The sequence below is a fragment of the Prionailurus viverrinus genome, chromosome A2, assembly GCF_022837055.1.
Source record: "Prionailurus viverrinus isolate Anna chromosome A2, UM_Priviv_1.0, whole genome shotgun sequence".
NCBI classification, from domain to species: Eukaryota; Metazoa; Chordata; class Mammalia; order Carnivora; family Felidae; genus Prionailurus; species Prionailurus viverrinus.
The window spans coordinates 104,090,990-104,118,553 of NC_062562.1; positions in this window are offsets into that span (position 1 = coordinate 104,090,990).

Genomic DNA, 27,564 nt, shown 5'->3' on the forward strand with positions numbered 1-27,564 from the left:
ATAGTAAAGGGATAGTTCTCAGAAATAGAGACATAAGTTTTCATGTAAAATGTCCATAGGTATTCAACACAATGAACGACAGAAAACCCATACCTGGATGTCTCCTAAAAGAGAGAGAGAGAGAGAGAGAGAGAGAGAGAGAGAGAGAATAACTAAAATAAAGAGAATATCTCAAAAACTTCTGAGTCCAAAAACAAGATACACAAAGGATACTATGAATCAAATTATCAGACTTCTCACCAGCTATACCGAATGAGAGGACACCATCACTATCAAATGCATCTACACTTCCAGCAGCACTCTTTTTTTATATTAACTGTTTACATCATTGTACTTAAGTAACCAAGAAAAGAAAGCTGTGTTTTAAATTCTTAGACTCAATCTTGATATCAGAAGCAAGGTGGAAATGTCAATGTAAAATGGGATTTCCAGGCATGCCCGGGTGGTTCAGTTGGTTAAGTGTCTGACTTCCGCTCAGGTGGTAATCTCATGGTTTGTAAGTGCAAGCCCCTTGTTGAGTTCTGTGCTGAGAGCTCAGAGCCTGCAGCCTGCTTTGGATTCTGTATCTCCCTCTCTCTCTGTCCACCCCAACACACTCCTGCTCTGTCTCTCAAAAATAAATAAACACTAAAAGAATTTTTTGAAGGAAATGGGATTTCCAAAAGAGTAGATCTTAAAAATCCTCATTACACACACACACACACACACACACACACACACACACACACACGTAACTATGTATGGAGAAGGACGTTAATTAGACTTTTTGTGGGTATCATTTCGTGATACATGTAAATATTGAAACATTATGTTGTATACCTTAAACTAATATAACATTATATGTCAACTATTCCTCAATAAAAATAAATAATAATAAGGTGAGATTTCTAGTAAGAGAATGTTCAGCATACAAATGTAACCCCATCCCTCTCAAAATTATACTTGGAATTGGGGCAAAGTGATTTTTTTTCCTTGAGAATAGACTCAAATTCCATGAAGAAGCACATATCCTAGGATAAATTATGGATAGTATGCATGGTTCAAAATCTTCTCTCCTAAGGAAGAATAAAAGGAAATAAACTGGGATAGTTAAGAGTGATGAGATTATAAAATCTGTAGACACAAAACAAGGTGTGAAGGAAAGCATGGGGAAAGGACAGAACACATTTCAAACCCTGCTCTGTTGGACCCATCTTTAAGAAAGAACTAAATCTCCTCAAATCACCTTTCCTTACTTCGGTTGAAATTCATTCACTCCTCACTCTATGCTGGAATTGATCACTTGCTTAGCAATATGTGCAGAGGCTATCTTGGTCTTGAACATCCCTAAATGTCTATAAGAGGAAAAAAATATTAGCTATGACTTTCTTGTTAAGCTGCCAAGAGCACACCAGGGCTTTTAAAAATGTCACTGCCCAGCTCTGTACTTACCCCCCGAGACTCCTTAGTACAGTGAGGAAGGAATACACTATATCACATTCATCATACCTGACTCTATTCAACCACAGTGAGGTCAAAAACACCTGAAAAGAAATGGTGGGTCCCAACTGAGCATTATGGCAACTTAAACATCATGAAGAAGCCAAAGAAATCACAGTATGGATTCATTTAGTATGATTCATTTTGTGTTCCAGTAGATCTAATTAACTTCAATAGTTTTGATAAATGTTTTTTTTTAATGTTTTGATCTGGATAATATTTGCATATGGACTTGGCATCATATAAAACAAAATTTAATTAAAATATCTTTATTGGGCACAATCTATAAGTTTTAAATCAAACAAAATATAAATCATTGCTGCTACATGCTTGCATGCCTCTGGGTATGTGTGATAGCATGAGCTGAGATGAAAGGTATTCGTTATAGGAACACTGAAATAATAAATTTATTAACAAAAAGAAAAATAATATATGAATGTGTCATATTACAAATGGAAAGAGTAAATAAATATTTTACTATACGCTGAGCATATCAGACCTATTATTAAGCTGTATTTAACCACATCCTCTTATGTTGTTATTTTTCAGGCACAGCAATTCTTTGAAATCCTATTTGATGTGCTGGCCTATAACATTTGACCACACTTACAGCACAAGTGTAAAATCAATTTTCTGTTCTCCCATTTATCTCTGTACTGATGTTAGTTGGCTCTCTAATGGAATGACTCTTCTGGAGAGGTAGTTATTTTACTTCAGAGTGGCATTTCAGAAGCCTTAAATGGGCTGAAGAGATGGCATGTGACCTTTAGGAATATTTTAGTTCTACATTTCTTTGAAAAAGAACTGTTTAACCCTGTGTATGTTATTACATTGCTGATTCTTCTTTTGTTCCTCTTCACATTCGCTGTACTGTAAGAAAGTTTGGTTTTCTTTATGTAAGAGCAATGTTGGGAATTTTAGTACCTGTAAAATGTTACAGTTAAATCCTTGTTGAAAGGGATAATCTCACAATTAAACTACGTATATAATGATCCAATTTCCTGATTATAGTTTCTTTAGGCATAATATCATGTTAACTTTGCTTATTATACCTTTTAAATTGATATATACACAAATACCAAATAATCTACATGAAAAGGAAATAATTTTTAAAATGCCTTATTGTAGCTAATCTATGTCTTGTGAGGACATGTTCATTAATCATCTTAATTTAAAAAACCAGGAGTTTTACTTTTCACTATACTGAAATATTTTCTGTGTGTTTTCACCTCTTACATCATTCATATTTTCTTCCTTAAATAGGTATATAATTTTATATTCAATTGAATATTATTTATAAAATCTTAATGTACAGTGTCTTACTATAATTTACTTACCTGATTTTAGAAATCTTGAGATATTAAATACTAATTTTAGCATTCTTTTTCTGTTGATTTTCTTCCATAATTATACTTTATGTCTCTCTTAAAAAATCACAGTATATACTTTTTAAAAATTCTCTTCTAACAGATGTAACCTCAGAAAATTTTTATCTTTAGTATACATAACTACACTTTCTAAATCCCACTCTATTACCCCAAAAGGTGACTTTACGAAAAACAAACTCCTTCACATGGGAGCACAGAGTCTTACTATTAAACTTTAGAGTTAGACAACATATATTTTAGTATGTTCATGATGAACTCTAATTGTTTACTTCCTTTTTCAAAATGTAAATAATTTATGACAAAGGGCATAGGGAAGGTTTTCTGACAATAGAAAAATAAATATATCTGTTAAATTTTCGCTTTGTGCTTTTCTAGGAAGATTTCATTATGTATTTCTGTTTTAAAATCATATAAAGTGGCTACATTGGTATCTACCAATAATACACCCAGTATTTTACATATCTTTGTGTACATTCTTTAAATATCTGTTGCCACAGACCTACTTTCCTAATCAAGAGAAAGAACTGAATCCTATCCATGGGGAGTTCAAAAGACCAAGTACATCGTGATTTTGGACCCTCAGCCCCACAACCACCTCACTTCCCAGTTAAGACATTTCATACAGGTCAAAGTTTACCAAAAACCTCAAGAGGAAAAACAATTTCAGGCAGAGAAATCTATTCCAGATGATGAGAGAGAGGAAAACGGTTTACTTGGCCACAGGCAGATAAACTTATAGTCCTATTTCCTGAACTTCTTTCCCCCTACCTACTTCTGACCAGACCAAACGCTTGATCTTAAAACTTGGAGAATTCTGCTTTGCTTTTAGTAAGGGAGGCAACCAAGTCTTTTCAAGTGATAGGCAGGATCGATCTATTAGGACTTCCCACTAGTGGGAGACCATCCCAATGGTGGCAGGTATATTCAACAATAGATTTTCAAGGGTCATAAACCCTAGGAAACCAGATTTGGGACATTGGGCTTATCATTAACACATGCAAGAAAATATTTTATTGCAGCACATTCAGCATTAAGAATATATGGGAGAAAAAGAAGTGACATGCTCTGCTGATATAACCCATTAATGGTTTGTTCTTTAATTTTCTTTTATTTTTTTAATGTGCATTGTAAGACATTTTAGTTTTTCCAGCAGATGGCAGTTACACTATGCTCCTCTCCCCACCTTAGTACTGGTTTCTAAAGTAAACCAGGTTTCCTCATTCCTATCTGCCATATGGGTGACCTGGGGTAACTCAGGGGTGACCTGAGATTACTTACACTACAGCTTTTGCTTACACAAAGAAAGTTGGTTCAAAAAGAACTCTATTGAACCTGGAATTCTCTCCCTCCACCACCAATCTAGATCATACTAAATTTACCTGAGTTTGTACTAAATTCTGAAGTTGATAGTTGTTCATTGCTCTGAATGGCAAAATATGGAACTCCCCTCAAGTATCTAAGCCTTCATTGCTCTAAGGTTATTTACAAATCAATGCTACATAAAATAGATTGGAAAGAACTTGAGAAATTTCATTTACTAAATAGTACTTTGAATTATCCAGGCTTTTCTCTGTTCTTGGAAATACTGCATATTAGAATTTTATAATGTCTCTAAATTTTTATGTTGAATCATCAAAAAGATTAGCGTTCATAATTATATTCAACGTATTCATACATATGTAATATATATGCATATGTATATATGAATATATATTACATATATATGAATATGTTGAATATAATACACATATTGGAAGAAGAAAAATACTTTGAGAACCATAATGGCTATGGTGGCATAAAAATGCAGCAGCATATTTATTCAAGAGTAAACTATAGTAATGTTAAACTAGGGTTATTAAATATAAAATTTTTAAACATTTTATGGCAAAAAGGCAAATACTTACAATTTACTGTTATTTCTGGTATTAAAATATGATTAGGATTTTTAAAAAGATTAATAAAATAGCATATTTTACTTTAATATTTTTATTTAGCTCAAGTGTTTATAAAATTTTCCATCATTGTAACTGGGGCCTATATAACTGAAAAGGGTAGAATATATGATGGGTTCTGTATTTTGATAGTGTCATTAAAAAAGAGGGCAGTTACATTGACCATTGAATCAAATGCTTAATTCTCAGCTCCCAAAAGACTACCTCACATATAGCAAATGTTCAACAAGTAGTCATTAAGCAGGTGAACATGTACCTTGTCATACAATGCTGCCTTATTAAAAATAATGACAAAAATTATTAAACAAATTAAGTTGTTTCTGATTCAACCTGATAGAAATATCATGGCCTTCTATAACCTATATATTTCCTTTATGCAAGCTTTTTTATAAAAGAGTTGAAGCAAAATAAAGAACTGTTTTCAATTAGAGAAAGTGCACGTGGAGAAACATAAAACTCTGTAAGGATGAACACTTCTTCTGAGAATAACTTTTTTATACTTTCTACCCAAAGCATTCCTCAAATACATGCAAATAGTTGCTACTAACAATTTATGTCACACAGTTTCTATTTGGGGCAATGCATTTTAATATAAAAGCATCATAGTTATTGTCTGATTTTTCTTTCTCTTATACATTATCCTAAAATATGTGAAAATATTATTTGGCCAAAGTTGTATTTCCAATCTCATTTTTGTTCTTTATATAACACAGCCATCATGAAGCAAATAAGCCCTGTACAGAAAATTGAAAAATGCTTATCAGTTTAACCAAAGAACAGGACTTGATTTACGAAGTCAGAGACACATTTCTCTTTATTATAAAACAGAGGAAGTCAAGATTTACATCATGGGGAGGCTGAGTTTCTGGTTATGTGGGTACTAGAAATCTGAAGAGCCCAATGACAATTCTCCCAGATATACTGAGCCTTCTATCATTACATGAAACTTTATTATATCAGCATAACCTCCCCAATGCTTGTCTCTTTTTTTTTTTTGCTTTTTACAAAAAGCATTCAAATGAATCAGAAATGTACTTTTGAACTTCTTATGAGTCAAATAAATAGTTCATAATTTGAATATTTACATTTTGATACAATAATATTAAATTTTAAGCCAACCCAGATTTCAAGGTCTTGACACAGTACAGGGGTGCCTGGGTGGCTCAGTTGGTTAAGCATCTCAGTTTGGGTCAGGTCATGATCTCACAGTTTATGAGTTAGAACCCTGCATTGGGCTCTAGGCTGACTGCTTCGAGCCTGGAGCCTGCTTCACATTCTGTGTCTCCCTCTCTCTCTGCCCCTCCCCCACTGTGTGCGCTCTCTCGCTCTCGCTCTCCCTCTCTCAAAATAAACATTAAAAAAAAAGATCTTGATACAGTACGTTTTTATAAGAAGAACACTAGTTAGGTACCTAACAGTAATCCTACAAAATGTAGTGTGACATTTTCTATGTATTGAACCGAAAGGTTTTTTTTTTTTATTCTGAATATTCTTTATGTCTGTGTAGTTATAAAATTCACAAAATACTTTTTATTATTAAAATTTTCTAGGGGCGCCTGGGTGGCGCAGTCGGTTAAGCGTCCGACTTCAGCCAGGTCACGATCTCACGGTCCGGGAGTTCGAGCCCCGCGTCAGGCTCTGGGCTGATGGCTCGGAGCCTGGAGCCTGTTTCCGATTCTGTGTCTCCCTCTCTCTCTGCCCCTCCCCCGTTCATGCTCTGTCTCTCTCTGTCCCAAAAAAATAAAGAAACGTTGAAAAAAAAATTAAAAAAAAAATTTTTTTCTAGAACATGCAAAGATTCCAGTATTTGGAATGTCTCCATTTGGAACGCACGCGCACACAGACACACACACACACACACACACACACACACAGGACAACACATCAGTTGTTTATATGCAAATCAGACCAGAAGAGCAAAAGCAACTCCGTGAAACTTCCCTATATCCCTTAATTCCCAAAGTGAAGGCAGTTTTTGTAAGTTTGGGGTACAAGACAGATAGGGAAAAATAATTGTTTTACACTTATTCTTTGGAGTACATATCAAGATTTCAAAAGCAATAGGAAACATAGTAATATTTCAATGGTAGTTTCAGAACAAAATTTATCAAACATAAGTTTGATATGATGAGTCTTCCAATTTTGCTACATAGTTAATGAGACTCTCTAAAGGGATATCTTGTACAAGGTTAAAAAAATAACCTTCCTCCTTAGGATTCCTACACTAGAGCTCTTCACACTCATAATTTTCAGGAGAGAAGGTTTCTTACAATACAGTCTTTTGATACATCAAAGGGTGGATAAATTTGTCTTAAAAAACCTACTGTAACCATAGTTTCAGCTTTTAGCTTGTGCACCTGGATTCTAATTTGTTGACCTTTCTATGCATGTATTCCTAAAATGTGGATATAATTGAATTTTCTAGATAACTATCTAATGAAGACTAGAATTCTTCAACTTTGGCACTAATGCCATTCTGGGACAGAAAATTATTTTTGTGGAGATGATACTGTGCATTCTACACTGTTTAGCAGCATAACTGCCCTATACCAATTAGATGCCAATAGCAATCCCCCACCTCCAATTATGACAACCAAAAATGTCTCTAGACATTACCCAAAATGTCTATTGAATCATAGATTGAAGCAAGTTTCAGAAGACTCTTCTTACCACTAATTGGATGCATGACATTGGATGGAGTTGGAGGTGTGATGGTGTTAGGAGAGTAATGAGTTCCCACACACCTGCAAATGACTCTGATCTGTCTTATAACTTTTCTCTTAAATATACCAATGTATTTGTTTTTATTGTGTTAATGTGTCCTTATCATGAAAGATACATTAGAACAAAATCAACTAATCAATGAATATATGGGCATACATTCATAAGGGCAGAACAAAGTACACAAAGACACTCCCTTTAATAAAGGAGAACATACGGGCAGAACCTTAAAACACAGTACTGTCAGTACATCTGATTCTGAATTTTATAAACTTCTGTAATTGTGGTATGCCATATTTCTAAATGACAACTAAAATCCAGTCCTATGTTATAGCCAAATGGAAATCTTTAAAAAATCAGTAGAGTCATTTCTTTAAAATATCCGAAGGGATAAAGAATTAGAAGAGTTAATGTACTAAATGCATCATTACTTTCCAACCTCCTTCAACAAAAAGGAAATTAGTTATTGGTGTACTATATATATTTCAACATAGTATAATAAATAAATGTATATTATACATATAATTCTAAACGTAATTGAATAAAGTAATTCTGTTTCTAAAACAACAGAGTTGTCCATCAATCAGTTTAAATACATTGTATTTTATACAGCCCTAGTAAAGAATTTTATATATATATGTATATATATACATATATATATATGTATATATATATATATATACATATATATATATATAATGATTTTACATGCTCTCCAGTGAGAACCTTCTGGGAACTGCTGCCACCTGTTGACTGTAGATTACAATACATGAGATCAAGTCCGCAGCTGTTAGAGATTCTGCATACAGTTAGGCATTTTACTACCCCCATTTGCACTTATCGATATTTATGAATATAATTTTTATAGCCTGCAGCCTAATAACACTTTATTAGCATAATTACAATGTATAGTATTGTATAGTTGTCATATGATTTAACTCATCAAAAGTTGCTCCAAAAATGACTGGGATTTTGAGAGTCAAACCTTGCTTGTGATTAGCTAGTATTGAAAAGCAAGTAGGTAAAAAATGGTATAGTGGGTCAAAGAATATTTCTATAAAAATCCCTTGATATTCAAAAATGGTTTCTACAAAGCTGATTTCATTAACATGTACAACGATGATAATACTGTTCCAATGTAGGAAATTGTTATCAAACTAACAATTTAGCTCTGGAAAGAGATATAATGATATAAACAAATTAGAAATACCAAAACTAATTTTATTTCTAAACAATAATGGTTCATTTGGTTGCAACAAGAAAACACCTTTCATATGTAAATAATAAACATTATATTGCAGTACCACAAAACTGAAAAGATGCCAGAATATTACCATTTATAAGAAGAGCACAGAGAAAGATACTAAATGTCAAACATCTCTTTGGATCTGTTTCTATCTCTGAACTAAAATATATATATAATAAATTTGCTGAAATTTAAGAAATCTCACCTGCAAAATGATATCAACCATTACATCAATGCTGCCTTTAAAGTTATACAATTATTGGGGTGCCTGCCTGGGTGGCTCATTGGTTCGGCATCTGACTTAATTTCGACCTTATGGTTTGTGCCATGGAGCGCTGCCTCAAGCTCTGTGGTGACACAGGGCTTGTTTGGGATTCTTTTTCTCCCTCTCTCTTTGCCCCTCCTTTCTCATCCTCTCTCTCTCCCTCCTTCTCTCTCTCTCTCTCTCTCTCTCTGTCTCTCTCTCTCTCTCTCTCTCTCAACATAAATAAATACATAAATAAATAAAATTTAAAGTTATACAATAATTATTTTTAAGCAAATACTATATGTGCTAGGTAGGTGCTTTGTTAGGTATCGGAGCCTTTCTTAAGACATCAAATATGAAAAGGACTCTTCTTGCTTAAAAAATGCTTATCTAAATACTACAGCATTTTAATGATGGATGGTTTTAATGAAACCATTCTGTCTTTATTCATAAAATCAGTATCAAAAGGAAGGATTCTGAAATCACTGGACATGTGAGTTGCCTCACTGTGGCTGAGGGCTGCAGAAAGGAATGGAAAAGAATTTCTAAAATTAACATTGTCCAGACAGCTAGAGTAGTGAATGGTGTGAAAAAATCAGAGTGCCTTGAGTGGCTCAGTCAGTTAAGCTGCTGACTCTTGATTTTGGCTCAGGTCATGATCTTACATTTCATGAGTTCAGGACCCATATAGTGTTGGGCTCTGCACTGACAGCACAGAACCTGCATGGGATTCTCTCTCTGTCTCTCTCTCTCCTCTCTTTCTGTCTCTCTGTCTCTCTGTCTCTCTCACTCTCTCAAAATAAATAAATCAAACTTTTTGAAAAACCATGTCAAATCCAGCTCTTAACAAGGACTTAAACACTTATGAGCTGAGCAACCTCGTTCAAGTCTTAACTTTCAAAGACTGTTTTCTCTTCATTCAGCATCAAAAGGGATACTGGACTCAATGATATTTAAGTTCCTCTTTAACCATAATATTCCACTATTCCACATAAGCCTCAATAGTAACTTCATATTTAAAAATTATCATGATCATTAATCTTGTCATTTTCTTAATAAATCTAAACATTCCCTTTAATTTCATCATCAGGTATTATTCTATGTAAGGCTAGTGATTCTTTTTCTTTTTTTTTAATGTTTATTTTTGAGACAGCATAGGAGCCGGGGAGGGGCAGAGAGAGAGGAAGACAGAGGCTCTGCACTGACAGCAGTGAGCCCGATGCGGGGCTCACACTCACGAACCATGAGATCATGACCTGAGCCAGTTAGATGCTTAATTGACAGAACCACCCAGGCACCCCTTAGTGATTCTTTATATTTGCATGCCTCTGTAATTATGGAAGGCATAAGCTCCAAGTTATTTGTAGTGATGCATTTTTCCCCCTTCCAAACAGTATTCCAATATTAAGCACCACATGCTGGAGAAATAAAGACGAATTTAAAAATAGTTCTTGCTTTTAAGTAGGTAACAATCTAGTGTAGAGGTAAAACATAGAAACAGATAATTTGGGGGCAATAATGGGAGTATTCACAAGAAGTAAACATAAGACCTACCTAGTCTAGTGTTATGGGGAGTGAGGATGGAGTCACAGGAGATTTCCTAAAGAAAGAACCATACAACATGAGTTTTAAAAGATATGTTAAAAGATGACTAGAAGTGTACACAGAAATAAATGATATCGAAAAATCTATTATATTATCAGAAGCAATAAGAAGAATAAACACAAATAAGAACACAGTTAAGAAAAGGAAAGGGAGATTTTTAAGAGTATCACACAAGGGTGCCTGACTGGCTCAGTTGGTAGACCATGTGACTCTTGAGCTCAAGTTTGTAAATTCAAGGCCCACACTGAGTGTAGAGATTACTTGAAAATAAAATCTTTTAAAAATAAATTAAATAAATAAATAAATAAATAAAATATTGCACAAAACAAAATACGTAGTAATAATGTGCTTTGGAATAAAATGATATTGAAGATACCAAGTTTATAATTGGAATTTCTTTTTTTATTTCTTTTTTTTAAATTTTTTATTAACATTTATTTATTTTTTGAGAATCAGAGAGAGACTGAGCACGAGCAGGGAAGGTGCAGAGAGAGGAAGACCCAGAACCAAAAGCAGGCTCCAGGCTCTGAGCTGTTAGCACAGCTGACAACCAACTGAGCCACCCAGGCACCCCTATAATTGGCATTTCTTTATAACAAACCATAATAAATAGAAGAATAACAAATAAAGACTCAATAGTACCTACCCTTAGCCTTAAAACCTCAAACAAGTTACTTGACTCTTTGATACTCAGTTCTTCCTCCATTCTCAAGATATTTCTCTGAAGTGTGTAGTTATCTTACATGAAAGGCTAAGGTCAAAGAGACTAATCCATTTGTCTGTGAAAAAGTGAAGAATAAATATGGATAGGAGCCTAGGTCTTTAAAAAAATCTTGTCTTTGTCCATCAATGACCAAAAAGCATAGTATATGCGACTGACTTTAAAAAATAACTGTCAACTCTTAAATATAGAGAACAAACTGAGGATTGCTGGAGAGGTTGTCAGTGGGGGACTGGGCTAAATGGATAAGGGGCATTAAGGAAGACACTTGTTGGGATGGGGACTGGGTGTTATATGTAGGGGATGAATCACTGGATTCTACTCCTGAAATCATCATTGCACTATATGCGAACTAACTTGGATGTAAATTTTTAAAAATAATAATAATAAAAATAAATAACTCTCAAGAGGTCAAGGTCTCAAGTGTAAATATTCATAGAGGAAGTTTTCTTGGCACTGTTTTAAGCACAGGAATTGTAGCAGAGGACCCTCCTTGCCCACACACACACAAAAAAAATCCAAGTCCAAGAATGTCCATGTCCTTAATAGGCCTACATTCTAACCAACAAAGAAAACAGTCACCCAGTCATTTATATCCTGATAGCAAGAAATGCCATGAAAAAAATAAACAAGGAAATGTGACTAGATGGGAGGTTCACATAGCTAAGGTAGTTAGATATGGAGACACTGATTTGAGGGGCCCAGAAGGCCGAGCAGCATGGAAGTACTCAGCTTCTCTTGTCCCTGAAATGCAGCTAGATCAGCAATAAACCATTTTGCACATCTAGGAAAATGATCTGAGGATTAACACAACAATCTGCATAACTTGAGAGGTAAACTGGGGGAGAGAAAGCCATGGAGGGTAGGGAGCTGTTTTTTGCAGAGAGAGAACAGAGAAAGGAGGGGAGAGTGTGACAAAAAAGCACTCACCCCAAAATTAACTGTAGAAAGAGCAAAAGTGTAAAAATACTCACAAGGGAGTGAATAAGAAATCTGTTCCTCAAAACCATTGATGGGGAGAAAGGAAAGGTTTTCAATACCATTAGGACTCTAGAAACGGGGAGTACAGAGCGGAAATTCTGGAGCTCAATACCTGGCAGTGCTCCAGTGGGAAGGAAGGGTGAATCACCAGGAGTAGGCAGTGGGGTCTGTGGTCCACGTGGGGAAAAGAGATTCCTTTATTTGTAGGGCATTTGGTAGAGGCCATAAAGCTTCCCCACACACAAAGGTCCCAGTGGACCCTGGAGAACAGCCATGTTTGCTGGTATTGAAACAAAGACTCTAGGGTGCAGTGAAACCTGGTGCCAGTTGTGCATTGTTATTTGCCATAATTTCTGAACCTCTGCCACAGTGTGATTGCAGAAACATTCTCTGGGGCGAGCCGGCACCCGGCCATTGCTCCATGAGACCCTTGGAGTGGGTCCAAGTCACAGGGTTCTCAGAAGTGAGGGGTTTGGAAACACAGCCCCATCTGAGATAAAATTCAGGAGGGAGGTGTTACCTGCCAAGTTGACATCTTGGACATGGAAAGTGTAGAAGCAGGGAGTGGGTGGAAGGTAGAGACAAAGGAGGCATGATTGACTGCCAGTCAATGAGAGTACAGAGGTCCTGTTCCAGAGACTAGGAAGATGAGTGAAACCATTTTCACTTCTCCTATGCAAGGCATACATGTGCATGTACACAATACTGATCTACCCCAGTAAGCTAAGCAGTCCCACCTAGTGAAGAACAGAGCCATTGCACCAAGCCCCACCCAGCTGCACCCACCAAGCATACAACCTCAAGGATCACCACAAGTCTCTCTACCTACTTAGTGTACAGACTATAAAGTGCTTCATAGTTTGAGTCCTAGGGGAAGCTGGATGTCATTTAATTCAGGTTTCATTCTGTTTGCTAGTCTATCTATTTGGGATTTTTTTTTTTGTCTTTTTTTTTTTGCTTTTGTTTAAATTGTTTTTGTTTTTCCTTTTTTGTTGTTGTTGAATTTTTTTTTGTTTTCTTTCCCTCCTTTCTTTTCTTTGTCTTGGATACTGAAAGAGAAAAAATTATTTTTATTTTCCATTTAAAAAAAATTTTTAATACTTTTTACTATGTTTTTATTTTTTGTAATTTTTTAACTCTACTTCACTTTATTCATTTCATTTTATTCTGTTTTACTGTATACCTTTTTTAATTTTTAAACTTTTTCCTATTTTTTTTTCTTTTCCTTCCTTTTTTTATCTATTCTTTCAAGCTTCTTTCAACAACCAGACCAAATCACACCTAGGATCTAGCTTCCTCTATTTGATATTTTCTGTTGTTTTTAATTTTTTTGTTTTTCATTTTATTCTTTTTCTTCCTCAAAAATGACATAATGAAGGAATTTACCCCAAAAGAAAGAACAAGAATAAATGACAGCCAGGGGCTTTATCAACACAGATATAAGCAAAATGTATGAACTAGAATTTAGAATAACAATAATAGGAATGTTAGCTTGGGTTGAAAAAAAGCATAGAATCTCTTTGTGTAGAGATAAAAGAAGTAAAGTCTAGTCAGGATGAAATTAAAAATACTATAACCAAGATGCAATCTCAAATGGATGCCACAGGGCAAGGATGGATGAAACAGAGCAGAGAATCATCAATATAGAAGACAAAATTATGGAGAATAACAAAGTAGAAAAAAAGAGGGAAACTAAAGCAAAAGAGGATAATACAAGGATTAGAGAACTCAGTGACTTATTAAAAAGGAACAACATCCAAATCATAGGAGTCCCAGAAGATAAAGAAAGAGAAAAAGGGGTAGAAGGTTTATGTGAGCAAATTATAGTGAACAACTTTACTAATCTGGGGAAAGCCACAAACATCAAAATCCAAGCACAGAAAACTCCCGTTAAATTCAACAAAAACTGACCATCAACAAGGTGTATCATAGTCAAATTCACAAAATACAGACAAGGAAAGAATTATGAAAGGAGCAAGGGAAAAAATTCTTTAACCTATAAGGGAAGACATATCAGATTTTTAGCAAACCTATCCACAGAAACTTGGCAGGCCAGAAAGGAGTGGCAGGTAGGATATGTTCAACGTGCTGAATTGGAAAAATATACAGCCAAGAATTTTTTATCCAGCAAGACTGTCATTCAAAATACAAGGAGAGAGAAAGAGTTTCTCAGACAAACAAAAACTAAAGGAGTTCATGACCACTAAACCAGCTCTGCAAGAAATTTTAGGGGGACTCTCTGAGGGGAGAAAACATGAAACAAAACAAAAAAGACCAAAAGCAACAAAGACTAGAAAGGACCAGAGAATACCACCAGAAACTCCAACTCTACAGGCAACATAATGGCAATAAATTCATATCTTTCAGTACTCATTCTAAATGTCAATGGACTAAATGCTCCAATCAAAAGACATAGGGTAACACAATGGATAAGAAAACAAGATCCATCTATATGCTGTTCACAAGACATGTATTTTAGACCTACAGCCACCTTCAGATTGAAAGTAAGGGGATGGACAACCATCTCTCAAGGATAACGGTCACCAAAAGAAAGCCAGAGTAGACATACTTATCAGACAATCTAGATTTTAAAAGAAAGAGTGGAGGCACCTGGGTGCCTTAGTCAGTTAAGCATCTGACTTCAGCTCAGGTCATGATGTCATGGTTTGTGAGTTTACGCCCTGTGTCAGGCTCTGTGGTGACAGCTCAGAGCCTGTAGCCTGCTTCAGATTCTGTGTCTCCCTCTCTCTCCCCTTCCCCTACTCACATTCTCTCTCTCTCTCTCTCTCTCTCTCTCAAAAATAAACATTATAATAATTTAAATAATTTAAAAAATAAAATAAAGAGTGTAACAAGAGATGAAGAAGGGCATTATATCCAAGAAGAGCTAATAAATATAAATATTTATGCCCCAACGTAGAAAACTCAAATGTATAAATCAATTTAATCATAAACATAAAGAAATTCATTGATAATAATACCATAATATTAGGGAATTTCAATACCCCACTTACAACAATGAACAGATCATCTAAGCAGAAAATCAACAAGGAAACAACAGCTTTGAATGACACATAGGACCAGATGGACTTAACAGATATATTCAGAACATTTCATCTGAAAGAAACAGAATACACATTCTTCTCAAGTGCAAAGGGAACATCCTCCAGAATAGATCAAATAAAGGGACACATATCAGTCGTCAACAAGTACAAAAGGATCAAGATCATACCATGCATATTTTGAGACCACAATGCTATGACTCAAAATCAACCACAAGAAAAAATTTGGAAAACCACTAATACTTGGAGATTAAAGAACATCCTACTAAGAATATATAGGTTTACCAAGAAATTAAGAAAGAAATTAAAAAGTATATGGAAGCCAGTGAAAATGATGACATGACAGTCCAAAACCTCTGGGATGCAGCAAAGGTGGTCATAAGAGGGAAGTATACAGCAATACAGACCTTCCTAAAGAAGGAAGATTTCCGATACACAACCTAACCTCACACCTTAAAGAGCTAGAAAAAGAACAGCAAATAAAACCCCAAACCAGCAGAAGACAGGAAATAATAAAGACTAGAGTAGAAATCAATGCTATTGAAAAAAAAAAAAAAAAACAGTTGAATGGATCAATGAAACCAGGAGCTGGTTCTTTGAAAGAATTAACAAAACTGATAAACCCCTAGCCAGATTGATCAAAAGACAAAGGAAAGGACCAAGTAAATAAAATCACAAAGAAAGAGGAAAGATCACAACCAACAAGGCAGAAATACAAACAATAATAAGAGAATATTATGGACAATTTTGTGACAGCAAATTGGGCAAGCTGGAAGAAATGGTCAAATTCCTAGAAACATATAAACTACCAAAACTGAAACAGGAAGCAATATAAAATTTCAACAGACCCATAACCAGTAAAGAAATTGAATCAGTAATAAAAATCTTCAAAAAAACAAGAGTCCAAGGCAGGATGGTTTTCCAGAGGAATGCTACTAAACATTTAAAGAGGAGTTAACACCTATTCTTTTGAAGCTGTTCCAAAAAATAGAAATGGAAGGAAAATTTCTGAACTCATTCTACATTACCTTGACTCCAAAACCAGAAAAACGCCCCATTGAAAAGGCAAACTACAGACAAATTTTGCTGGTGAACATGGATGAAAAATTCTCAACAAGATACTACCAAACCGGATGCAACAATACATTAAAAGATTTATTCACCACGATCAAGTGGGATATATACCTGGGATGAAGGTCTGGTTCTGCATATTAATCAATGTGCTACATCACACTTACAAAAGAAAGAATAAGAACCACATGATCTTCTCAATAAATTCAGACAAAGCATTTGACAAAATACAGCATCCTTTCTTGATAAAAACCCTCAAGAAAGTAAGGATGGAAGGAACATACCTCATAAAAACCATATACGAAAGACCCACAGCTAATATCATCCTCAATGGGGAAAAACTGAGAGCTTTCCCCCTAAGGCCAGGAACATGACGTCCATTCTCACCACTGGTATTCTACATAGTGTTGGAAGTCCTAGCCTCAGCAGTCAGACAACACAAAGAAATAAAAGGCATCCAAATCGACAAGGAGGAAGTCAAACTTTCAGTCTTTGAAGATGACTGGATACTCTATGTGGAAAACCCAAGAGATTCCACCAAAAAACTGTCAGAACTGATTGATGAATTCAGCATAGTCTCAGGATATAAAATCAATGCACAGAAATCAGTTGCATTTCTATGCACCAATAATGAAGCAGCAGAAACAGAAATCAAGGAATCGATCCCATTTACAATTACATGAAAAAACATAAAATACCTAGGAATAAATCTAACTAAAGAGGTGAAAAATGTATATACTGAAAACTATAGAAAGCTTGTGAAAGAAATTGAAGAAGACACACACAAAAAAATGGAAAAAAAAATTCACATTCATGGATTGGAAAGACAAATATTGTTAAAATATCAATACTTTCCAAAGCCATCTACACATTCAATGCAATCCCTATCAAAATAACACCAGCATTCTTCATAGAGCTAGAACAGACTATCCTAAAATTATATGGAACTAGAAAAGACCCCAAACAGCCAAAGCAATCCTGAAAAAAAAATGGAGGCATCACAATTTGGGACTTCATGATGTATCACAAAACTGTAACCATCAAGACAGTATGGTACTGGCACAAAAACAAACACATAGATCAATGGAACAGAATAGAGAACCCAGAAACGGACCCACAAATGTATGTCCAACTAATCTTTGACAAAGCAGGAAAGAATATCCAATGGAAAAAGACAGTGTCTTCAGCAAATGGTTTTGGTAAAATCTTACAGCGACATGCAGAAGAATGAACTTGGACACTTTCTTACACCATGCACAAAAAGAAACTCAAAATGGATGAAAAATCTAAACGTAAGACAGGAAGCCATCAAAATCCTCGAGGAGAAAGCAGGCAAAAACCTCTTTGATCTTGGCCGCAGCAACTTCTTACTCAACACGTCTATGGAGGCAAGAGAAACAAAAGCAAAAATGAACTACTGGGACATCATCAAAATAAAAATCTTCTGCAGAGTGAAGGAAACACTCAGCAAAACTAAAAGGCAACCGACAGAAAGGGAGAAGATATTTGCAAATGACATATCAGATAAACAGTTAGTATCAAAAATCTATAAAGAACTTATCAAGCTCAACACCCAAAAGGCAAATAATCCAGTGAAGAAATGGACACAAGCCATGGATAGACACTTTTCTATAGAAGACATCCAGATGGCTAATAGACATATGAAAAAATACTCAACATCACTCAACATCAGGGAAATACAAATCAAAACCACAATGAGATTCCAACTCACACCTGTCTGAATGGCTACAAGTAACAACTCAGGCAATAAAAGATGTTAGCAAGGATGCAGAGAAACAGGATCTCTTTTCCAATGCTGGTGGGAATGCAAACTGGTGCAGCCACTCTGGAGAACAGTATGGAGGTTCCTCAAAAAGTTGAAAATAGAATTACCCTATTACCCAGAAACTGCAGTACTAGGTATTTATCCAAATGATACAGGTGTGCTGTTTTGAAGGGACACATGCACCCCAATGTTTATAGCAGCACTACTGACAGTAGCCAAAGTATAGAAAGATCCCAAATATCTATAAACTGATGAATGGATAAAGAAGATGTGACATATATACAATAGAATATTATTCAGAAGTCAAAAAAAAATGAATTCTTGCCATGTGCACAAGGTGAATGGAACTAGAACATATTATGCTAAGCAAAATTAGTCAGTTAGAGAAAGACAAATATCATATGACTTCATTCATATGTGGAATTTAAGACACAAAACAGATGAACATAAGGGAAGGGAAGCAAAAACAATATAAAAATAGGGAGGGGACAAAACATAAGAGACTCTTAAATACAGAGAACAAACTGAGGGTTGCTACAGGGGTGTTGTGTGGCGTGATGGGCTAAATGGACAAGGGATATTAATGATGACACTTGATGGGATGAGCACTGGGTGTTATATGTAGGCAATATATCAATGAATTCTCCTGAAATCATTATTGCATTTTATGCTAACTAAATCTGTATGTAAATTAAAAAATAATAAATAAAAAATGCAGGAAAAGAAAAAAGAAATGGAGACACTCAAAGACAATTAAACATAGACTGAGACTGCAGAGTCACCAAGGAAGGATGAAGATGGGTCAGAAGGGGTGAACTATATTCTTACTGCAATAGAGCCATTGGAGCATTTGAACCAGGAAGTGGGTATGATCTGACTTAAGCTTATAAAAATGACTGTGGCTGGTCAGGGGAGAATAAGAGGAAGGAAGGTGATCAGAGAGACTCATTAGACAGTAGAACTAATGGTGGCCAAGAATAAAGTGATTCCGATAGAGATGTTGAGTAGCAGTTGGATCCAAAATGCTGGAGGTAGAGCCAATAGTGATTCCTGATGGAGTAGATATGGAGTAATTTGGGAACTGGATGATTCTTGCCTGGAGCTTCCACATGAAAAACAGCTCTAATATTGTTATCAACGTATCATGATTGAGACTACATCTATGTTATAGTGGTATTATATAAGGAGAAATATTTAACCACCATGAGTGATCTTTAAGATATAATTAACTCCTGGGGCACCTGGGTGGCTCAGTTGGTTGAACATCTGACTTTGGCTCAGGTCATGATCTCACAGTTTGTGGGTTCGAGCTCCTCATTGGGCTCTGTGCTGACAGCAGAGCCAGGAGTCTGCTTCAGAATCTATGTCTCCCTCTGTCTCTGCCTCTTCCCCACTCATTCTCTGTCTCTCTCTTTCTCTCAAAAATAAATAAACATTTAAAAAAAAACAAGATATAATTAATCCAAGTCTTCATAATGCTTCTATTCTAATCACTTAACACCCTGGCATGAGTTCCAGTTAAAGGCTTTCCCTTGCCTTTTGAAATACTCAGTGTTTTAGTTTATAGCCTCTGTAACACAATCTATTATAGCATACTACTGAAGCTAAGAAATTATTTATTTCTATGGAAATGTTTACAAAATAACACAGTAAAAGTAGCAATCGCCTTTCATGCTAATGTTTATGTGTTTCTTCTCTTTTAGAGTTATATTTTTTTCATTTATTGATTTGTTTATACATTTATTGATTAACCAAATGTTTATCGAGCAACTCCAATGTGGCAGGGAAGTACCTAGTACTAGTACCTAAAGAGAAAAACTGATCAAGATGGGTACACAGAGATAAAACATATTGTCCGTACATCAAAAAGCTCATCATCTAGGGAAGGAAAGGTAGACACATGCACACATGCACACACACACACTAAGTCGTAGTTATGAAGTCCTAGTAGCTTTTAACTTTTCCAGCAACTCTCTAAAGTTGTGTGTCAAAAAATTTCTAGTGCTAGTGTGTCAAAAAAATGAAGAAATATAAACTTTTAGGCTTTTGAATCCTGATATGTTTAGAAATTCATGTTAAACTGCTACTATATACCACAGATAGCACTTGAATGCGTATGTGTATCTTATTGGCTTTAAAATAAATTATTTGTTAACTAGGTCCTACTAGAAATACTTTTGGTAATTGCCTTATAGGGTCAAATCATTCCTTATATGCTAAGCCCATTAAGAGAGGGGGAAAACATTCATAACTAAACATAAATCTAAAATGCTTTGAGATGAAAATATATTCCTTAAGCATTTAAAAATACAAATGTCAAAACTGATTCGAATTTGCTTGTTTTATAATCTTTCAAGAATAAGCTCCTTTAATTTTAATGGAAAGAATCTGAAAAAAAATACAAATGTTAAACAACTGCTAAAAGCAAAAGATATCTTTGCCTTTAGTTGACTTTAATTTTTGCATACAGCCTGCTATACTGTATAGTTCCTTAAACACAAAAGTCCAGCAGGCAAAAAGGAGGCTTCAAAGTCCCTAACTCAAATTTAAAAAAAAATTAAATATTAGAGAAAATGAAATGGAAATTCAAGAAATTTCATGCGCCCATAGTGAAAAAGTCAAAGCAATTGGGGAGTTTTAAAGTAACAGCTTTACATATGCATCCACTGATTATTATGTAGCTTCCTTCTAGTATTTCAACATTAAAATTTGCGTTTAAAGTGAGTCAAGATAATAAAAGTATTTACGAGGCTAAATGCTTCACCCAGGAGGTAATTTATATAAAATACGTATTTGCACTTAACAGTCCCAATCACTGCAAAAAGCAGCATCATTTTCTAATACAAGGACACTGGTACATGTCAGAGTGTATTTTGGAAGGAATTTCTCCCAGGACCTTGATAGCACAAGTGCAGACAAAATAAATAAATCTGTCAGTGTGAACAAATCACTCACAAAACCTGTTCTCAGGGTCGGCTTTTGTACTCTCACTCAGGCCCTTTGATACCATGGGGTTATTCACTATCCACAGTGAGAAGCGGCAGGGCTTGGAATAACAGAGTAAGTATTGCCTGAGTGCATAACCACAGTCAGGCACCTGCATGCCAATGTTTTACCTGGGGTCTGCTGCCCAGGTCTCTTATCCTGCCTCCCCATGACAGCCTGCTCCTCAACTCCTCCCTGATGGCAGTCTTTGTTGATACAATCTTGACAAATGTCTGAAATATCATAGAGCTGTTGAAAGCTCAATTAATTTCAGTTAAAACAGAAACAATATCCGGATTTCATTCAAATTCAGTTTTATGTGTGTGTCAGCACAGATTCTACCAAAATAAGCTTGCGGGACTCTTTCGGTAGCATTTTACTAGATCCTTATCCACATGATACCCAACTTAAAAGCTGGCATTTGTATGTCGAAAAGTGCTACCCATTTCTTAACCCCTAAGCCTTAACACTTACTTTCCCCTAATTTTCTCCACGTTCTATTTCTTAACTTCTTACAGCTCTCCTAATATTTTAATGACATCACAATAATCATATAGCATAGTAAATTGGAGTTTCCTTCTTTGCAGAGCATATTAGTGGATACTGGAAATGAGCAAGAGATTTGTCATTTTGGTGGTAATGGATTCGCATCGTCTCCAATATTATGTCACTATTTCAGTAAGTTTACTTTTCCTTTTGACTAAAGATGGATTAAAGCTGTTATAACTCAAACACTACCCATATGCTGGGTAAAGAGGTCTGGTATTTCTCACAGAGAGCTTTAGAGGTGGAGAAGAAAGTTTTCCACGTCTCTTTAACCTCTTTTGCCACCCTTTTATTCTAACACTTCCTCTCTAACATCTGAAATATGATCTCTGAACCACAGAATATGAAGAAAAGAGCATAGAACATTTTCGATGAGACCAGATCTTTTTGCTAGACACTCCTGAGAAAAGAACAGAAAAAGCACAATTAATAAAGCCACTTGTACATGAAAGAATTATGACACATCATGCAGGTCATTAAACAGGGAAAATTCCCCCTTGCCACATCTTTAGGTTAGTTTGGGCAAACTCCTACATCAACGGAGGGATGTGCTACATGATCTCTATCAATTCTTCTCAGTTCCATGATTCTCTTTCTGAGAGAGACGAAAATGCAAACACAGAGATAGTTGCGTGTATTTAGGGAGAATAAAATTACCTAATTTTTTTTAAAGGTGTTTGTTGCAGTGTGTTTTCAAGCTAAAGTTCCTGAAAATGTTATACAGGAATAATTTTTCTCATTATATGTTAACTCCAAATTATACATGCCATTAAGCAAATGATGCATAATGTATTTAAAACAACTAGAATGCTGAGTTTAATCTCCAACAGAATTTTGTGCGTTGAGTAATTCTACATGTCTTTACGTACTAGGGAATAAAGAGCCAGGTTCTGCCCAATTCCAAACTAACTCTCTTAAACTGGGAACTTAGTTGGCCTAAGAATCTTTCTGAATATTAAGATAACATTGCACATAATTTGAGAAATGAATTCAAATGAGAAGAGACTAAGTTATGATATATATGGCCTTTTGGAATCTTTACCTTATTTTATTAAAGAGCTATTTTTTTGGTGTGTACTCTGCAAGGCAATGTGCTATGAAGAAATAATACAAAATTTTAAAATTTACACGTTACTAGAACATGAGTTTCAGAGGGTACTTAACATGTATAGAGCACCTTTGAGTAGCAAGCACTTTACATATATCACCTTGTTTAATAAACACAGAAATCCTGTGGGCTGGTTTTATAGGACACAGAGGAAAGCGCAGATCCGAGAGATCCTGTCTCATGTGAGTCTATACATTTAGTAAGTGGCAAAGTTGAGATTATATTCTGGGTCTGTATGACCCAAAGCTATTGAAAACTCTATTACATAATTCTGCTACATGGTTTGCAATGATGATCTAATGGCTAGAAATTATCAGAAGATTCTTTGATGGTTTGCTCCCATATCATATTTAGGTTCACAGGAATGAATAAAGTCAAGTATACTTAGAATCATAAAAGTAGGAAGAAATTTCACATATCAGGTAAGTTTAAGTGTAGCTAAAAATGAGAGAAAAACCTCATAATAATAGTGGCTTAAACAAGGTAAAAATCTATTTCTTTTAAGTAAAGAAAATCTGCAAGAAAACAGTATAGCATTGGTGTGGATGCTGCATGAAGTTTTCAGGGGCATGGCCTCCTTCCATTATCACCAATTTGCCATCCTTAGACATAGTTTCCTTTGAGATTCAATATTGCTATCAAAGTTCCAACCGCCACATCAGCATTCCAGGTAGCAGTATGAAAGAAGAAAGTAATGAAGAAAGGCTTGGCCTCTCTATTTAAGGACTTCCTTGAATTTACTCCTAAAACTACTGCTCACTGGCCAAAATCAAATCATGTGTCCACACCATGTTAAAAATATTCAGGAAGGGGTTGCCTGGATGGCTCACTCAGTTAAGCATCTGACTCTTGGTTTCTGCTCAGGTCATGATCTCAATGTTCATGAGTTCAGAGTCCCAAGTCGGGCTCCAGGCTAACAGTGCAGAGCCTGCTTGAGTTTTTCTCTCTCCCTCTCTCTACCTCTCCTCAACTTGTGTGCACTCTCTCTCTCCCAAAATAAATAAATAAACTTTTAAAAATCTTATTCAGGAAGAAAAAGAAAATGGATATGAAGAGGCAATAAAAAGTGCCACATTTGAGAAAGTCTAACTATCTCATCAAACCTGAAGATATAGATTGATTATTATTATTATTTTTTAATCACTGGGTTTCATCTGGAAAAGGGAAGCAAAGAGACTACAATGGCCTATCACCTTCTCCCTCTCTGGTGTCCTGGGTCTGCCTTAGGATGCCATGTGAGGATGGAGAGCAATGGGCTGACATTCAGCCCATACACTGGTTGCCAGTCAGGGACACCTCAGGACTATATCCACTTAAAAGAGTGCCTTTTTTCTTTTTTTTTTTTTTTTCTTTTTTTTTTAATTTTTTTTCAATGTTTATTTATTTTTGGGACAGAGAGAGACAGAGCATGAACGGGGGAGGGGCAGAGAGAGAGGGAGACACAGAATCGGAAACAGGCTCCAGGCTCTGAGCCATCAGCCCAGAGTCTGATGCGGGGCTCGAACTCACGGACCGCGAGATCCTGACCTGGCTGAAGTCGGACGCTTAACCGACTGCGCCACCCAGGCGCCCCAAGAGTGCCTTTTTTCAAACACTCACTAGGGCCTAGTATGATCCAGACACAGCCTTGGCCTTAAAAGCTATTTGTCATCATCAAGGTGGCATGGGGGGGGGGGGGGGGGCACCTAGGTGAGCGTCCAACTTTGGCTCAGATCACGAACTCACTGTTTATGAGTTTGAGTCCCGCGTCAGGCTCTGTGCTGATAGCAGTCTGGATTCCGCTTCTGTCTTCCTCTCTCTCTCTGCCCCTCCCCAGCTCATGCTCACTCTCTCGCTCTCAAAAATAAACTTAAAAAATTTTTTTAAAAAGGTGGTGTTGCCTTTCTGCTCCCATGTCATATCTGGTTTAATAGATTTACAGCAGTTTCCAAATTATTTCCAAGTTGCACTCCTAATGAGTAAAATCATAAATAAAAATTTATCAGCAGTCTAGATACATACAGTCGCTTTTTTATAAGTTATATTCATGTTCTAGTAAACTATTATGCATAATGTAAAACACGGTATATGATACCATAAAATCAATGTAATAATAATGTAATATGAAACAAATTAAAAACAAAACAAACAGTAAGTGGTAGTTCTAATCCCTTCTTCCTAGCTACCAGTGGAAACTCTGTCCAATCGTTAGGAAAGTCACCCCCATTTTGAGAATTACTGTTCTAGAATATGTATCTTGCTTCTAAAAATTTCTCCTTGACTCTATACCCACCCACCTCTAAATTCTTCTTCCTCTATGATGGTGTTCCTCTAGGCTGAATCATCTCCTTTGAATGCATCCAGGCAGCTGCAGCTCTCCACAGAAGCCCTCTAGCAGCATTTCAAAAGGAAGAGCTGTTTCTTAAAACATTACAACATATTTTAAACATACAAAAAGAGTTTTTAAATGCACACTGATTTCCTCACAGTGACCTAAATCCCTCCTGGTAGAGTTTAAGGCTTCTATATCCTGATCTGTCAATAGTGGGAGTGGAGAACATCTGCTGCCATTCTATGTGTGTAATTTCTTCAAATAACATGCATATTGCTATGATATGAAATGGCCACTTGTCTAATTTTAAGGCATTTATTAATTATCTCTTGGCATCCTAGTGCATTTTTCTGATGAGAATGATAGAATCACTAAGATGCACATCTTCCAAGGATAGATCACCATCTAATGAGTGTTCTTTGACTGTTTTATCAATTCAAGGCAAAGTCTGTGAATTCAGCCCAGGCACCCAGCAGACTTGGCAAAGCTACAACTTAGGCAGGCACATAGGTTCGTTCAACTCCACGTCAGTGATAAAGTACAGGCACATGAGAGATTCCTAGGGACTAGAGAAAGTTTAACAATGCAAGCTGCCTTTTGACTATGCCAACGTTATTTAGATTATCCTTGTAAGTCTCCAAAGCCTCCATTCTCCAGAAGAGTCTTCAAGGCAGGAAGAATGATCCCTAGCAGGATTAGGAGGCTCAGTCCTCCTTGCCTTTGAGATCAATCCAGGGCAAGACTGCTGTCTTGAACATGAATCTCTTTAGAGTGTGCCCTTGATGGGACCAGTGAAGCTCTCTGGCATTAAGTTTGGCACAATTAGGAGTATGTATAATGTTAAAAGTGCTTAAGTAAATCTATATATTATGTAGGCAACATTCAGAAAGATTAAACTTCCTAAAAGTACAATTCACCACATTCTTTGAAGAATAGACCAAGAATCTTACCAAATAAATTATATATTAGTTTTCTGTTTGGTTAAAAAAAATCATGAACGTGACTGATGTTAGTATCCAATAGCTTCAAAATGAAGTGTGATATCTGTTTTTAGAGATTCAATGAAGTCGGATGAAGTTTGGAGGGAACTCTTTAGGGAAGATGATTGAGATGAAAGCAAATGTCCCCCTCCAGAAAACCATGATTCCCCAATACCGAGAGGTAATATTTTCATGGTTCCTTCAAAGGGTAGGGATCACTATCTTGTTCTCTTGACATGCCCCTGGAAATTAGTAGCATGCAAAGAAGGAAATGGTGCATATTAAACCCAGAAAGCCAGATACCAGGTCCTCAGCAAGTAGTTTGGACCAAGCTCCTCATGTCCATATTTGATTTAGAACCAGAAAAGCACCCAGAAATGATTAAGGTGGGAGGAAAACAGAGGCCCATCTCAAATGCTCTGAAGTGAACCTTAAAAGAAGAGATGTTTAAAATAGACAATAACTGAATTTCTTTCCAGTTGGTGAGTAGGTCTTGGATATATATCATTTGATTTTTTAAAAATTCAAGTATAGAAATTCATATATCTACAGGGTAGGGTAAAAATTATTTTATACCAATTAATAAAATAATAACACATCAGTTTGAATTTATTTATTTAGAGTCTGCCTCATTTGAAATTTGAAATTTGATGGGAAGAAAAAGATTACTACTTTGGTAAGAATTGTCTCTTTTTCTAACCCTCAAGTTATGATAAAAGAGTACATGTGAACTCAACTATGGTAATTATTATTTTTGTTAATCAGAGCTAATAAGGTTGCCATTGCATGTGTAGCCTAAACTAAAAATTATTTCCCTAAACTAAAATTATTATTTTATATATAACTTTATATGTATAATATATATTATAATATAAATTTTATAAATATATATTTCTATATTATATATATACAATAATAATTTTAGTTTATATATCATACACTATTATGGTATTACTTTCTGCTATGTTTGGATAGAAAGTCCTCACCAGAGGTAAATAATTTGAATAATTAGACATTTACTTTACCTTTATCAGTGTCATCAAAATCCTGACTTTGGTTTTACATTCCCATAGATGATTTTAATACATAATTATGTATTAAAAAACAAAAGAAATATTTTATATGTTTTAAAATTTAGTATGTTATTTTAATTCACACATATGGGTGTGTGCGTATACACACACACACACACACACACACACACACACACACAGTTTCTTCAACTTGTTTTTTCTCAAATTTGTAGGTTTGCAATTTAGCATGTCAATACAGGTAGCTCTAGTCCATTGCCTGCTGTATACTATTCCAACAGATAAAGTATACATTACTTACCCATTCTCTAAGTGATAGAAATTTATATTGATTCTGAATTTTC